Here is a 15,000-nt window from a genome sequence, read left to right on the forward strand (position 1 = left end):
GATCGTCTCCAATCAATAACCCATACCTGCCTTCTCCCCATATCCATTGAGTCCACTAGCCACTAGAGCTCTAACCGAACACTCTTAAATCCATCCATTGACTTGGCCTCCACTGTGCCCTCTGTGGCAGCGAATTCCATAAATTCACAATTCTCTAGGCGAAAACGTTTTTTCTGACCTCAGTCTTAAATGACCTCCCCTTTATTCTAAGACAGTGTCCCCTGGTTCTGGCCTCGCCCAACATTGGGAACATTTTTCCTGCATCTAGCTTGTCCAGTCCTTGTATAATGTTATATGTTTCTATAAGATTCCCCGTCATCCTTCTAAACTCCAGTGAATACAAGCCTAGTCTTTTCAATCTTTCCTCATATGACAGTCCCGCCATCCCAGGGATCAATCTCGAGAACCTACGCTGCACTGCCTCAATCACAAGGATGTCCTTCCTCAAGTTAGGAGACACAATACTCCAGATGTGGTCTCACCACAGCCCTATACAACTACAGAAGATGTTTCTTATTGAAACACATGAGATTATTAAGGGATTGGACACGCTAGAGGCAGGAAAATTGTTGGGGGAGTCCAGAACCAGGCGTCACAGATTAAGAATAAAGGGTAAGCCATTTAGAACGGAGATGAGGAAACACGTTTTTCACCCAGAGAGTTGCGAATCTGTGGAATTCTCTGCCTACTTGGATGATATCCTAATCATAGGAAAAACGCCGACATTAGGTAAATTAGCTGTTTCAGCCCCAAAACACACATTTGAGAAGTTGGGGTTTCTCATCCATCCAGTTAAATCCAAGTTGATACCAACTAGAGTTATTGATTATTTGGTATTTATCATTAACTCCAGTAATATGTCTGTGACTTTGCTCTGGGGCAAGAGATTAGAATTAATAGAAGCTTATAACAACCTCGACAAGTAGCCAGCGTAATTAGCAAATTAGTGGCAGTTTTTCCAGCTGCACGATTTGGGCCTTTGCATTATCAAAATTTACAACGTGCAAAGGAGCAAGCACTCAAATACAATTTAGGTCATTTTAACAGACCTATGCGGTTACCAGCTGAAGCTATATCAGAGTTACAATGGTGGACGACCAATATTCGGCATTGCTCCAGTAACATTTTGGTTAGCAAACCTTCAGTTATATTACAAACTGATGCTAGTGCTCAAGGATGGGGAGCTACTAATATTATCTCTAGTTGCGGTGGCAGATGGGATGTGCATGAGTCACCAATTCTTCAGTTACATGGTATTAACTACCTAGAGATGCTGGGAGTATTCTATGGGTTAAAAGCTTATTGTGGGAACATGCATCATCTGCATGTTCAACTACAGATTGACAACACTACAGCGGTGGCATATATTAATCACATGGGTGGAATCGGTGATAATTTAGCTAACCTCATTTGGCACTGGTGGATCGAAATAAGCATTTGAATTTCAGCTGCCAATTTTCCAGGATAGGTTTAATATGGTGGCGGCCATCAGGTCACGAAATGTAATGACAACACAGAATGGATCATAAAGTATTTAATTACATTGTTGCTCGATATGGAACGCCAGATATCGATTTGTTTGCATCTAGGCTCGATCACCAGTTACCAAAGTATGTTGCATGGGAACCAGACCCAGGGGCAGTGGCGGTAGATGCATTCTCGCTACACTGGGGAGGAATGTTCTTTGATGCATTCCCTTCATTTTGCCTCATCAGTCGGTGCTTGCAAAAAATCCAGCAAGACTCCGCTTCAGGCATTTTGGTAGTGCTATTGAACACATGACAACAAACTAAACTGAACTGAACACTCCCAATAGACAAGGCACAAAAAGCTGGAGTAACTCAGCGGGTCAGGTATCATCTCTGGAGAATATGGATAGGTGATCTGAGATGTGTGTGTGTGTGTCTGTGGTGGGGGGGAGGGGGTGGGAGGCAAGACTTAGAGTTATAAAGTCATAGTATGATACAGCCCGGATACAGGCCCATCGGCCCAACTTGCCCATACCAGCCAACATGTCCCAGCTACACCAGTAGAAACATGGAAAATAGGTGCAGGATGAGGCCATTCGGCCCTTCGAGCCAGCACCGTTCGCCATTCATTGTGATCATGGCTGATCGTCCCCTATCAATAACCCGTGCCTGCCTTCTCCCCATATCCCTTGATTCCACTAGTCCCTGGAGCTCTATCTAACTCTCTCTTAAATCCATCCAGTGACTTGGCCTCCACTGCCCTCTGTGGCAGGGAATTCCACAGATTCACACAACTCTCTGGGTGGAAAAGTTTCTCCTCATCTCAGTCCCAAATGGCCACAGATTCACACAACTCTCTGGGTGGAAAAGTTTCTCCTCACCACAGTCCCAAATGGCCACAGATTCACACAACTCTCTGGGTGGAAAAGTTTCTCCTCACCTCAGTCTTAAATGGCCTCCCCTTTATTCTAAGACTGTGTGTGTGGCCCCTGGTTCTGGACTCGCCCAACATTGGGAACATTTTTCCTGCATCTAGCTTGTCCAGTCCTTTTATAATTTTATATCTAACTATCTAACTATCCCACCTGTTCGCGTTCCCTCCAAACCTGTCCTACACATATACCTGTCCAAGACTTGTTTGGATAGTCCCTGACTCGGCGGGCCGAAGGGCCTGTTTCCGCGCTGTATCTCTTCAACTGAACTAACCTATAAGTTGACGTTGTTTCCTGTATGTATTTATTTAGGCCGAAAGCCGAACCTGGGACGAAATACGAAGCGAACAGGAGTCCAAGGGGACAGAGTGAGTTAATTCTGAGTGAGGCCCGGGATTAAAGGCCGTTCCTTTAGGAAGGAGATGAGGAGGAATCTCTTTAGCCAGAGGGTGGTGAATCTGTGGGATTCGTTGCCACAGACGGCGGTGGAGGCCACAAGTCAGTGGATATTTTTAAGGCAGAGATAGATAGATGGTTGATCAGTGCGGGTGTCAGGGGTTATGGGGAGAAGGCAGGAGAATGGGGTTGGGAGGGAGAGATAGATCAGCCGTGATTGAATGGCGGAGTAGACTGGATGGGCCGAGTGGCCTCATTCTGCTTCTATCACTCATGAAGTTATGACCTTTAGATTCTCAACTGCCCTGTCACTGAGTGGAGGGAAAGTGCCTGTGTTAGTTGGATTTGATATGATGACACCGGCGCCCAGTGTAGATATTTGCATTTAAGACGGTGGATTTTAACCCAGACACTTGTTCTGTTCGTTGAAGTTTAGTTGAGAGTTTAATTCACCACAAGTGGAACTGTGTAGAATTATGCTTAAGCTGTGATGTGCTGGAGTAACTCAGCGGGTCTAGCCTGGTCCAGGCAGGCAGCACCTCTCTGTGGAGAACGTGGACAGGTACAAAGTGCTGGAGTAACTCAGCGGGTCAGGCAGGCAGCATCTCTGTGGGAGAACGTGGACAGGTACAGAGTGCTGGAGTAACTCAGCGGGTCAGGCAGGCAGCATCTCTGTGGAGAACGTGGACAGGTACAAAGTGCTGGAGTAACTCAGCGGGTCAGGCAGCATCTCTGGAGATGCGCTTCGAGCCGGGACCTATCCTCGGAACACTTCAAGTTCACCTGTTCAACTCAAGATAGTGTGAGCTGCGAATGGAAATATCAGCTGATGAAACGTGAAGTCCGCGTTATTTAGACGTTCATCTGATCTCAGTTGCTAGTCCTGTTTTCACGGGATAATGGGTCCATTACCGGGGAGGGAATTGGAGACACTTGGCAGCTAGTACAGTGGAGACGGGCCGAATATTCTTCCTTTGCGCCGGACACATGATTCTGGTGCCCTTGACTTCGTGACTGAACGCGTTGTTTCATTTCTGCAGCTGCCTCGGCCACAGATGCCGAGGACGGAATGGCAAACTATGAGAATATCCCGGGTAAAGATCAGGTTGGTACCGGGTTTTCTTTCATGAGATGAGCGTTGTTATTTTGTGAAAGGTGACAGTGGGGTGGTGGAACCGTGCTTGGAATTGTCAACAGTAATGCACTCGGGACACCGGTCTTCCTTATCTGATTCCTTTGTGAGACACATTCAACTTCCTCACCAACTGGTGGAGAATCTATGAATCCCATTCCCTCAGAAGGACTGATAGGGCAATGGAATTCTTGCTTGCTGCAGCACAACAGAATATGTAAACATAGTACATCACAGAAGTAAACAAGATCAGTGCTTATATATACACACTCACTAGGGCTCTGTACAACTGCAGAAGGAGTCTTTGCTCCTATACTCAACTCCTCTGGTTATGAAGGCCAACAGGCCATTGGCTTTCTTCACTGCCTGCTGTACCTGCATGCTTACTTTCATTGACTGATAAAAACATTCTTGAAATGCACGGAGTTACTGTGAACTGAGCGCCCTAGTTAGAGAGTCTCTACCGTGGAAACAGGCCCTTCGGCCCATCTTGCCCACAACGGCCAACATGCCCCATCTACACTAGTCCCATCTTCGTTGGTCCCATACCGTGGAAACAGGCCCTTCGGCCCATCTTCCCTCAACGGCCAACATGACCCCATTTACACTAGTCCCATCTGCCCTTAAAATGATGAGAGGGATCTGTGGACAAGCTTTCTCCCTTTTAGAATAGGGAATTCAAACAAGAGGACATGACTTCTGAATTAAGGGACAGAAGTTTAGGGGTAACATGAGGGGGAACGTCTTTACTCAGAGAGTGGTTGCGGTGTGGAATGAGCTTCCAGTGGAAGTGGTGGAGGCGGGTTCATTGGTATCATTTAAAAATAAATTGGATAGGCATATGGATGAGAAGGGAATGGAGGGTTATGGTATGAGTGCAGGCAGGTGGGACTAATGGGAAAAAAAGTTGTGTCGGCACGGACTTGTAGGGCCGAGATGGCCTGTTTCCGTGCTGTAATTGTTATATGGTTATATGGTTATATCGCTCCAAACCTGTCCGAACCATTTACCTGTCCAAGTGTCTCTTAAACGTCGGGATAGTCCCAGCCTCAACTACCTCCTTCAGCAGCTCGTTCCATACACCCACCACCCTCTGTGGATTAGATGGGGGAGTCTTGGCCTGCATCGACCAGTGGGGCTGAAGGGCCTGTCTCCGTGCGGCATGGCTCTGTGAATATCAAATACAATTCAGACGGTGGATAGATACAAAAAGCCGGAGTAACTCTGAGGAACATGCGGCGTCTCTAGAGAGAAGGAATGGGTGACGTTTCGAGTCGAGACCCTTCTTCAGACTGGGGAGAGGGTGGGACAGAGATAGTCCCAGCCTCAACAACCTCCCCCGTCTAAAGGAGGGTCTCGATACGAAACATCACCATGTCCTACTCTCCAGAGATGCTGCCTGTCCGGCTGTGATAGTCCAGCTTTTTGTGTCTATCTTCGGTTTGAACTAACATCTGCAGTTCATTCCTGCATGTAATTCAGACGGTATTGTGTTTAATCTTGCAGGGAGCCACTCACGCACCAGAGGGAGACCCCACCTATATGGTAAGTTCATTATTTTTGTTGATTTCGTTTGAAGTAAATGATCCCGGTCAAAGGCGGCTCGGTGGCGCAGCGGGTAGTGTTGCTGCCTCACAGCGCCAGACACACGGGTTCCATCCGAACTGTGTATCAAGGAACTGCAGATGCTGGTTTAAACCAAAGATGGACGTAAAATGCTGAAGAAAGCTCTCGCCCCGAAATGTCCCCATGCCTTCTCTCCACAGAGATGCTGCCTGTCTGACCCGCTGAGTTACTCCAGCACTGTGTACCTGTCCACGTTCTCCACAGAGATGCTGCCTGCCTGACCCGCTGAGTTACTCCAGCACTTTGTACCTGTACGGCAGATTGGGTGGAAGGTGTTTGCCTTGCACCATAGTCTAGCCCTCTCCATATTTGTCTGTAACGATGTGTTCATTTCCAACAGGGTCTGAAGCTGGAAGATCGATCAGTATACAGTGAACTACGGAGGTAGCCGGGCCGGCCCATTGATCAGCTCGTTATATCAACAAGGCTCACAAGGTCACAATTTCACAAGTTATTGGAGTAGAATTAGGCCATTCGGCCCATCGAGTCTACTCCGCCATTCATTCATGGCTGATCTCTGCCTCCCAATCCCATTTTCCTGCCTTCTCCCCATGTATTGTGTTTTTAAAACAATATATAAATTATGATGTTTTTATAAATGATATACCAAGATTTTATATGTATGTGTTTTGTGATATTTCGGGATTTCATTCCACTTTTATGCTGATGACAGTCAGCTTTATGTGACTCTTGGAAAGGGGGGTGTACACTCTGTCGGGCTCTTGCTTGAGTGTCTTAGTGACATAAAGGCCTGGATGTCACTGAACTTTTTAAAATTTAATGATGACAAGACGGAGGTAATGATCTTTGGTGGCACCTCTGGGCCCCCCCTGTTGATCTAGGCTCTTTGTCTGCATATCTCAAACCTAACATCACGAACCTGGGGATTAAAGTGGACCCTGAGCTTAGATTTGACTGTCAGGTGAGGGCTGTTGTTAAATCTGTTTTTTTCCATCTGAGGCAGCTGGCAAAAATAAAGCCGATTTTGTCGAGGCAGCACTTTGAGACGGTAATCCACGCCTTTGTTACCACCCGGCTGGATTACTGCAATGCACTGTATCTGGGGGTTAGTCGGTCCTCCATCGCCCGTCTCCAGATGGTACAGAATGCAGCTGTTCGTCTCTTGACTGGCACACGAAAGCATGATCATGTTTCACACCTTTTGGCCTCTCTCCACTGGCTGCCTGTTCAGTATAGGATTCGTTTTAAAATTATTTTATTTACTTTTAAATCCCGAAATGGTTTGGAAGGGTTCATCAATACCAACGCTTAAAATGTGGATTGCAAGTATGTTGGACACCGCTCATCTTGAGGAAATGCGATTCCTCCTAATGGATAAATCAGACCAATTCATAACGAGTTGGTCTCCATTCGTCGTTTTTTTGGAATCATATGGTGCAACCCAATTGTAAAAAATAACTGTTCAGATTCAGATTCAATTTTAATTGTCATTGTCAGTGTACAGTACAGAGACAACGAAATGCATTTCAGGACTGGACGAGGGTTGGTCAAGACTATAAATAATGATCTCCTTTTCTTTTCACTATTTTCTCTCTCAACTTTCTTCATTTACTCGTTTTCTTTCTTCACACACTATATATTTCACATCTTTCTATCCTTTACTATCTAACTTCTTTTTCTTATTCTCATCTTTTTTCAATGTAACAAAAAAAAAAAAGTTGTACATAAAATGTATTATGAAAATATATATTAGGCACTTTGGTGCCATATGACTGTACTTACTTCTAATAAAATAAAATATAAAAAATAAAATATAAATCCCTAAGTGGTCTTGCCCCGTCCTACCTATCTGAGCTTCTTCACCCTTATACACCCTCCCGCTCTCTCAGGTCAGATGATCAGCTGCTCCTGATTGAGCCAAAGACTAAGCGGAAGCTCAGAGGGGACCGTGCCTTTGCTGTGTCGGCTCCGAGATTGTGGAATGAATTGCCTCTGCACGTTAAACAGGCCCCTTCTCTAGCTGTTTTTAAGTCGCTCCTGAAGACATATCTATTCTCCGTGGCCTTTGTAGACCAGTGAGGTGTTGAATTGTTTATTTACTTTATTTGCTTGGTTTTGCTGCGTGGTTTGTACTCGTGTTTTATGTATTTTAATTTGTTGTTTGGATTTTCGTATGTAATTTATGCGCCTCGTGTTAGCTGTATGTTCTGTTGTTCTGCCTGTTTTATGATGTCTTGCTTATTTTCTTTTTTTTCTGTACAGCACTTTGGTCAGCTTTGGTTGTTTTTTAAGGTGCTTAACAAATAAAGATATTATTATTATTATTATTATTATTATTATTATTATTATTATTATTATTATTATTATTATTATTATTATTATTATTATTATATTTAATATATAATATTATATTTAATATGCAATGCATTTTTAATGTAATGTTGCCCCTTGTCTGGACCTGGAGTCCGTAATAAAATATATTATTATTATTATTATTATTATTATTATTATTATTGTTACTGCCGGCAGCAGTACATGCAAATGCATCCATTCCGATTGGACATCTGCGAGTATCGGGAACGAATCGAAAGGCAGGAAGGGATCCGGTCGGCAGCCGGACGGATAGCCCCAGAGTTTTTATAGATATATAGATAGATATACCAAGATTTTATATGTATTTTGTGATATTTAATATGCAATGCATTTTTAATGTAATGTTTCCCCTTGTCTGGACCTTGAGTCCGTAATAAAATGTAATATTATTATTATTATTATTATTATTATTATTATTATTATTAGTATTATATTTCTATGAAATGTATCGCAATAGCCATACACAGCTTGTCGCCGCACGCACGTCACCCCGTGAATAGTAGATGATAGTCCCACGGCACAGATGTTGTATGGAGCCACATAACACGGAAATAGGCCCTGGCAAAAACCTATCGATGTCCAACATGATAGACACAGAGAATCAGAGAAAATAGGTGCAGTGGTAGGCCATTCGGCCCTCCGAGCCAGCACCACTATTCGCATGGCTGATCATCCACAATCCGTACCCCGTGCCTGCCTTCTCCCCATATCCCCTGACTCCACTAGCCCCTAGAGCTCCATCTAACCCTCTTTTAAATTCATCCAGTGAATTGTCCTCTACCGCCCTCTGTGGCAGAAAATCTAACAATCTTGTGTACAGGGGGCTCCAAAATCTGTACCCGAGTTCTGCCCCCCCCCCCCCCCCCCCCCCCAATTATGCATTGCTCCCGTTAGTCCTAAGAGCTAAATCTAACTCTCTCTTGAAAACATCCAGGGAATTGACTTCCACTGCCTTCTGTGCCAGAGAATTCCACAGATTCACAACTCTCTGGGTGAAAAATGTTTATCCTCATCTCAGTCCTAAATGACCGACCCCTTATTCTTAAACTGTGTGGACCCTGGTTCTGGACTCCCTCAATATCGGGAACATGTTTCCGGCCTCCAGCGTATCCAAACCCTTAACAATCTTATATGTTTGAATATGATCCTCTCTCATCCTTCTAAACTCCACAGAGTGTACAAGCCCACAGTCGCTCCTTTCTCTCAGCTTATGAAGTCCCGCCATCCCGGGAATTAACCTGGTGAACCTACGCTGGGCTCCCTCAATAGCAAGAATGTCCTTCCTCAAATTAGGGGACCAAAACTGTACACAATACTCCAGGTGTGGTCTCACCAGGGCCCTGTACAACTGCAGTAGAACCACTTTGCTCCTATACTAATCTCCCCTTGTTATGAAGGCCAACATGACAAAACTGTACACAATACTCCAGGTGTGGTCTCACTAGGGCCCTGTAAAACTGCAGTAGGATCTCCTTGCTACTAAACGCAAATCTTCTGGTAATGAACTCCACACAATACTCTGTACCTGTCCACGTTCTCCACGGAGATGCTGCATGTCTGACCCGCTGAGTTACTCCAGCACTCTGTACCTGTCCCTGCAGTAGCAACCTTTCTCCAGTGATCGCCGCTGTTGTCCGATGTACCGGACCGCTGTGGGAGGCGCTGTTATTGGGAACTTTCATCCCTGAGCGTGGAATATGGTCACAAAACGCTGGAGTAACTCAGCGGGTCAGGCAGCGTTTAAGAGGGAACTGCAGATGCTGGAGAATCGAAGGTTACACAAAAAAGCTGGAGAAACTCAGCGGGTGCAGCAGCATCTATGGAGCAAAGGAAATAGGCAACGTTTCGGGCCGAAACCCTTCTTCAGACTGATCGGGGGCGGGGGTGGGTGGGGACAAGAAAGGGAAAAGGAGGAGTAGCCAGAAGGCTGGGGGATGGGAGGAGACAGCAGGGGGAGCTGAGGAAGGGGAGGAGACAGCAAGGACTAACAACATTGGGAGAATTCGATGTTCATGCCCCCGGGGTGCAGACTCCCCAAACGGAATATGAGGTGCTGTTCCTCCAATTTCCGGTGCTGCTCGCTGTGGCCATGGAGGAGACCCAGGACAGAGAGGTCGGAGGCGGAGTGGGAGGGGGAGTTGAAGTGCTGAGCCACCGGGAGTTCAGGTTGGTTATTGCGGACCGAGCGGAGGTGTTCGGCGAAACGATCGCCCAACCTCCGCTTGGTCTCACCGATATAGATCTGCTGACATCTAGAGCAGCGGACGCAATAGATGAGGTTGGAAGAGATGGAGGTAAACCTCTGTCGCACCTGGAACGACTGCTTGGGTCCTTGAACGGAGTCGAGGGGGGAGGTAAAGGGACAAGTGTTGCATCTCCTGCGGCCGCAAGGGAAAGTGCCCGGGGAGGGGGTGGACCGAGAGGGAAGGGAAGAATTGACAAGGGAGTTATGGAGGGAGCGGTCTTTGCGGAAGGCAGATATGGGGGGAGATGGGAAGATGTGGCGAGTAGTGGGGTCACGTTGGAGGTGGCGAAACTGACGGAGGATTATGTGTTGTATGTGACGGCTGGTGGGGTGGAAGGTGAGGACTAGGGGGACTCGGCCCTTGTTGCGAGTGCGGGGATGGGGAGAGAGAGCAGTGTTGCGGGGTATGGAAGAGACCCTGGTAGCAAGCTTAGAAAACCCGGTGGGTGCATACGAACCACCTGGCCCGCGGAGAGGGAGGGCAAAGGACGACAAGACTTGTCATGGGACCGGCGCTGGATCTCATGGCGTTGAGAAATACGGCGGTGGACCGCATCAGGGGGGCAAACCACAGGGATCAGCGACTGCTGAGAGATTGGCATGGGTGGGCGGAGGACATAGATATAGAAATTAGGTGCAGGAGTAGAGGCCATTCGGCCCTTCGAGCCTGCACCATTCGCCATTCAATATGATCATGGCTGATCATCCAACTCAGTATCCCGTACCTGCCTTCTCTCCATACCCCCTGATCCCTTTAGCCACAAGGGCCACATCTAACTCCCTCTTAAATATAGCCAATGAAGTGGCCTCAACTACCCTCTGTGGCAGAGAGTTCCACAGATTCACCACTCTCTGTGTGAAAAAAGTTCTCCTCATCTCGGTTTTAAAGGATTTCCCCCTTATCCTTAAGCTGTGACCCCTTGTCCTGGACTTCCCCAACATCGGGAACAAACTTCCTGCATCTAGCCTGTCCAACCCCTTAAGAATTTTGTAAGTTTCTATAAGATCCCCTCTCAATCTTCTAAATTCTAGAGAGTATAAACCAAGTCTATCCAGTCTTTCTTCATAAGACAGTCCTGACATCCCAGGAATCAGTCTGGTGAACCGTCTCTGCACTCCCTCTATGGCAATATTGTCCTTCCTCAGATTTGGAGACCAAAACTGTACGCAATACTCCAGGTGTGGTCTCACCAAGACCCTGTACAACTGCAGTAGAACCTCTCTGCTCCTAGACTCAAATCCAAAGGACACGAGACATGAGCCGTTGAGCAGGAGAACCCAAAACCCCATCCCTAGAAACATTACGCAAATTTAAAAGTCCTTGGTAGAAATCACAGTTTGACAAACGAGACTGCTCCAACAAAGTCTTAGCACTGCGCACAGCACGTTCTGCCAGCCCGTTGCTCTGAGGGAACTCCGGACTGCTAGTGTATCAGATTCAGATTCAGATTCAGATTCAATTTTAATTGTCATTGTCAGTGTACAGTACAGACACAACGAAATGCATTTAGCATCTCCCTTGAAGAGCGACATAGCAAACGATTTGAATTAAAAAAAAATAAGTGTCCGGGGGGGGGGGGGGGGGGGGGTGGTGATTGGCAGTCACCGAGGTACGTTGTTTAGTAGAGTGACAGCCGCCGGGAAGAAGCTGTTCCTCGACCTGCTGGTTCGGCAACGGAGAGACCTGTAGCGCCTCCCGGATGGTAGGAGGGTAAACAGTCCATGGTTGGGGTGAGAGCAGTCCTTGGCGATGCTGAGCGCCCTCCGCAGACAGCGCTTGCTTTGGACAGACTCAATGGAGGGGAGCGAGGAACCGGTGATGCGTTGGGCAATTTTCACCACCCTCTGCAATGCCTTCCGGTCGGAGACACAGAGCAGTTGCCATACCATACTGTGATGCAGTTGGTAAGGATGCTCTCGATGGTGCAGCGGTAGAAGTTCACCAGGATCTGAGGAGACAGATGGAGTAGTGGGCAAAGTTCCACTTAGTCGCAAAGGCAGCGAATTCAGCACTAGTGAACTGCCGGCCGTTGTCAGTTTGTAGCTTCACTGGAGATCCAAACGTGGCAAAGTGTCGGCGCAGCTTACTGATGACCATCTCCGAGGTGATGGTGGGAAGAAGGTCCACATCAAACCAAGATGAATATGAGTCAACAAGTACCAGATAGTTCTTCCCACGCCACTCAAAGATATCGGCGGCCAGCGAAGACCAGGGCATGTCAGGTGCCGGCTGTTGTAGCAGGGGCTGGCGTTGATGGTGAGGGGCCGTGGAGTTACACTCAGCACACGCAGCAACCCAAGCCTTGATGTACTTGGCCATAGCAGGCCAATAGTATTGCCCCTGGGCATGGGCAACGGTAGCGTCCGCACCCGGATGCCCTGAGTGAGCAGCAGAATAATAGGCATCATACAGCGAGGCAGGAATAACCACTTTGTGACCCTTAATGACAATGCCATCCCGAAGCACGAGTTCGTCCCGGACCAGGGAGAACGGCCTCACGGCAGCAGGCAGGGAGTGTGGTTTGCAGGGCCAACCACGCAAAATAACAGCCGACAGCTGCTGCAAGTCAGAGTCAGCAGCGGTGTGCTCGATTAAAGTCTGCAACTGCTTTGACGGGACGAAATTCACGTTGAGGATGTGCAGGTCAGATTGTTCATAAGGATGTTACACAGAAAAGCTGGAGAAACTCAGCGGGTGCAGCAGCATCTATGGAGCGAAGGAAATAGGCAACGTTTCGGGCCGAAACCCTTCTTCAGATGCTGGGCACAAGAGGACAGAGGCGCCCGCGACAGGGCATCGGCAACATGCATTTCCGTGCCCTTCTTGTACACTATGTCAAACTCAAAACGTTGCAGCTGTAACATCATCTACATTTTTATGTAGTTTTTTGTTATTTTATTTTGGGGTGTGTGTGGGGGGGGGTGGGGGTGGGGGGAGGGGGGGGGGGGGGGGGGGGGGGGGGGGACTTTTGAATCTCTCCCTGCACTGGAGACCCGACCTTTTCTCGTCGGGTCTCAGATGTCGTTGAGGCCGCAACGAGGAGCGGCCTCCAACAGGAAGAAGCCGGGGACTCAGGTGCTACGACTCACCGTCGCCGTCGCGGAGCTGGCCGAGACCGGAGCGGGTGGAGCTGTGGAGGAGCGCTGTTGCTGCTGCTGCCGCTGTTGCTGCTGCTGCTGAGTCGGAGGCGGCTGCTGCGGGTCTGCGGATAGCGGCGCCGGGAGCCCGCGGGTCCCTGGGGGAGACCGCTTTTCGGGGCTCCCGCAACGGCGACTTCCCCCGCCCGAGTTGCGGGGTTGAAGAGCTCCTGGAGCGGGGCCTGACACCATTGCCCCGCGCGGCTGGAACGGCCGCGGGACTCTGCGAGCGCACACCGGGGGCTCCAACATCAAGACCCGGTGTGCGACCTCGCACCACCCGGCGTGGCTTCAATGGCCGCGGGACAATCGCCATCGCCAGCCGGGGGCTTTGACTTTGACTCTGACATGGGGGGGGGGGGGGGAGTGCAGTGGAGAGATAAGTTTTATTTTGGCCTTCCATCACAGCTATGTGATGGATGTTTATGTAAAATGTAAATTATGTTGTGTCTGGGTCTATTTGTGTGTATTGTATGGCTGCAGAAACGGCATTTCGTTTGGACCTCCAGGGGTCCAAATGACAATTAAATTGACTCTTGACTCTCTCTCTTGATCCGCTGCAAACGGGCCGGGGCGGCATGGATGGGCTTATTCATTAACTCAGACCGCAGCTTCTGGCCATTAACCAATATATCCCGCGTGAGCTCATCACGCAACTCACCAAAACGACATCGCTGCGACAGGTGGCGGAGGTCAGCAATGAAACATTCCACCGGCTCCCCAGGTTGTTGTTTGCGGGAAAACAAACGTGTTCGCTCCAAAATGCGATTGGAAGGCAGGTCACAGATCTCCGTGAACTTTCTCAGTAGACAGGCTGGGTCGTTAGGAGATTCAGCAGGCTCGACAATCTGGTCAGCCGCATCCAGGACCGCTGGACGGTATTCAAACGAGTTAGCTCTCCTCATGGCATCAGGTCCAGCGAGATTCAGCAGCAAGGATGCCCTGAGAGCAGGAGGGTCATTGTGGTGTGCGATGTTCACATAATGATTGTAGCCCATTACAAACGTCTCCCATCGCTCCGCGATGTCGGCATCAAAAACTAACGGGGAAGGCTTGCGACACGATGAAGCCATCCTTGCACACACTCACACAATAAACAAAATAAAACCCGATAAACAGAGGCGCAGATTTACAGGGTCTGACTGCATTTCGTTGGGTCTGACACAATTAAAATTGAATCTGAATCTGAATCTAAAGGAAACTAGACGTTGTCCATAGTCCTTTAACTAAGTCTTTATTCAAACACGAATAACACACGTTCCAGTACTAACCACGACTGGTCTACACACGTACTGGAACCCAACAGGGAGGGAATAGAATAGAATAGAATAGTTTCTTTATTGTCATTGTAACATGGACCATGTACAACGAAATTTAAAATGTCAGCCAGTCAGTGCAGCATTCAAACATTTCTAAAAGCTAACGATACATACAAGATAAAATATTAAAGATAAACAACTAAATAAATATCACGGACAAAGCACGCATACACACCCAACCCTCCATCCCTCTGTCGATTCCACAGTTACCACAGTCCCTTAGTCTGTATCGCCTCTGCGTTCCTTGGCGGCTACATTTAGTGCTTTTATAGCAGTGGGGTAAAAACTGTTTGTCTGTTTGTCCTTGTCCTTGTAGATCTGTACCGTCTGCCTGACGGCAACAGTTCAAACAGGGAGTGTCCGGGGTGGGAAATGTCCTTTATGATATTCTGGGATTTTTTGGTGCAGC

General features: G+C 47.9%; 1 long non-coding RNA gene across 1 annotated transcript; it reads left to right on the forward strand.

Annotated features, from left to right (window-relative positions):
* The first annotated feature begins 1,992 nt into the window (after positions 1-1,992).
* LOC129715268 (uncharacterized) lies at positions 1,993-7,835 on the forward strand. Its single transcript, XR_008726469.1, has 4 exons — positions 1,993-2,769; positions 3,838-3,902; positions 5,436-5,474; positions 5,896-7,835. It is a non-coding gene; the product is annotated as an uncharacterized LOC129715268 (long non-coding RNA).
* Positions 7,836-15,000: the final 7,165 nt, after the last annotated feature.

Source organism: Leucoraja erinacea, unplaced genomic scaffold (genome assembly GCF_028641065.1).
Source record: "Leucoraja erinacea ecotype New England unplaced genomic scaffold, Leri_hhj_1 Leri_1085S, whole genome shotgun sequence".
In the NCBI taxonomy this organism is placed as follows: domain Eukaryota; kingdom Metazoa; phylum Chordata; class Chondrichthyes; order Rajiformes; family Rajidae; genus Leucoraja; species Leucoraja erinaceus.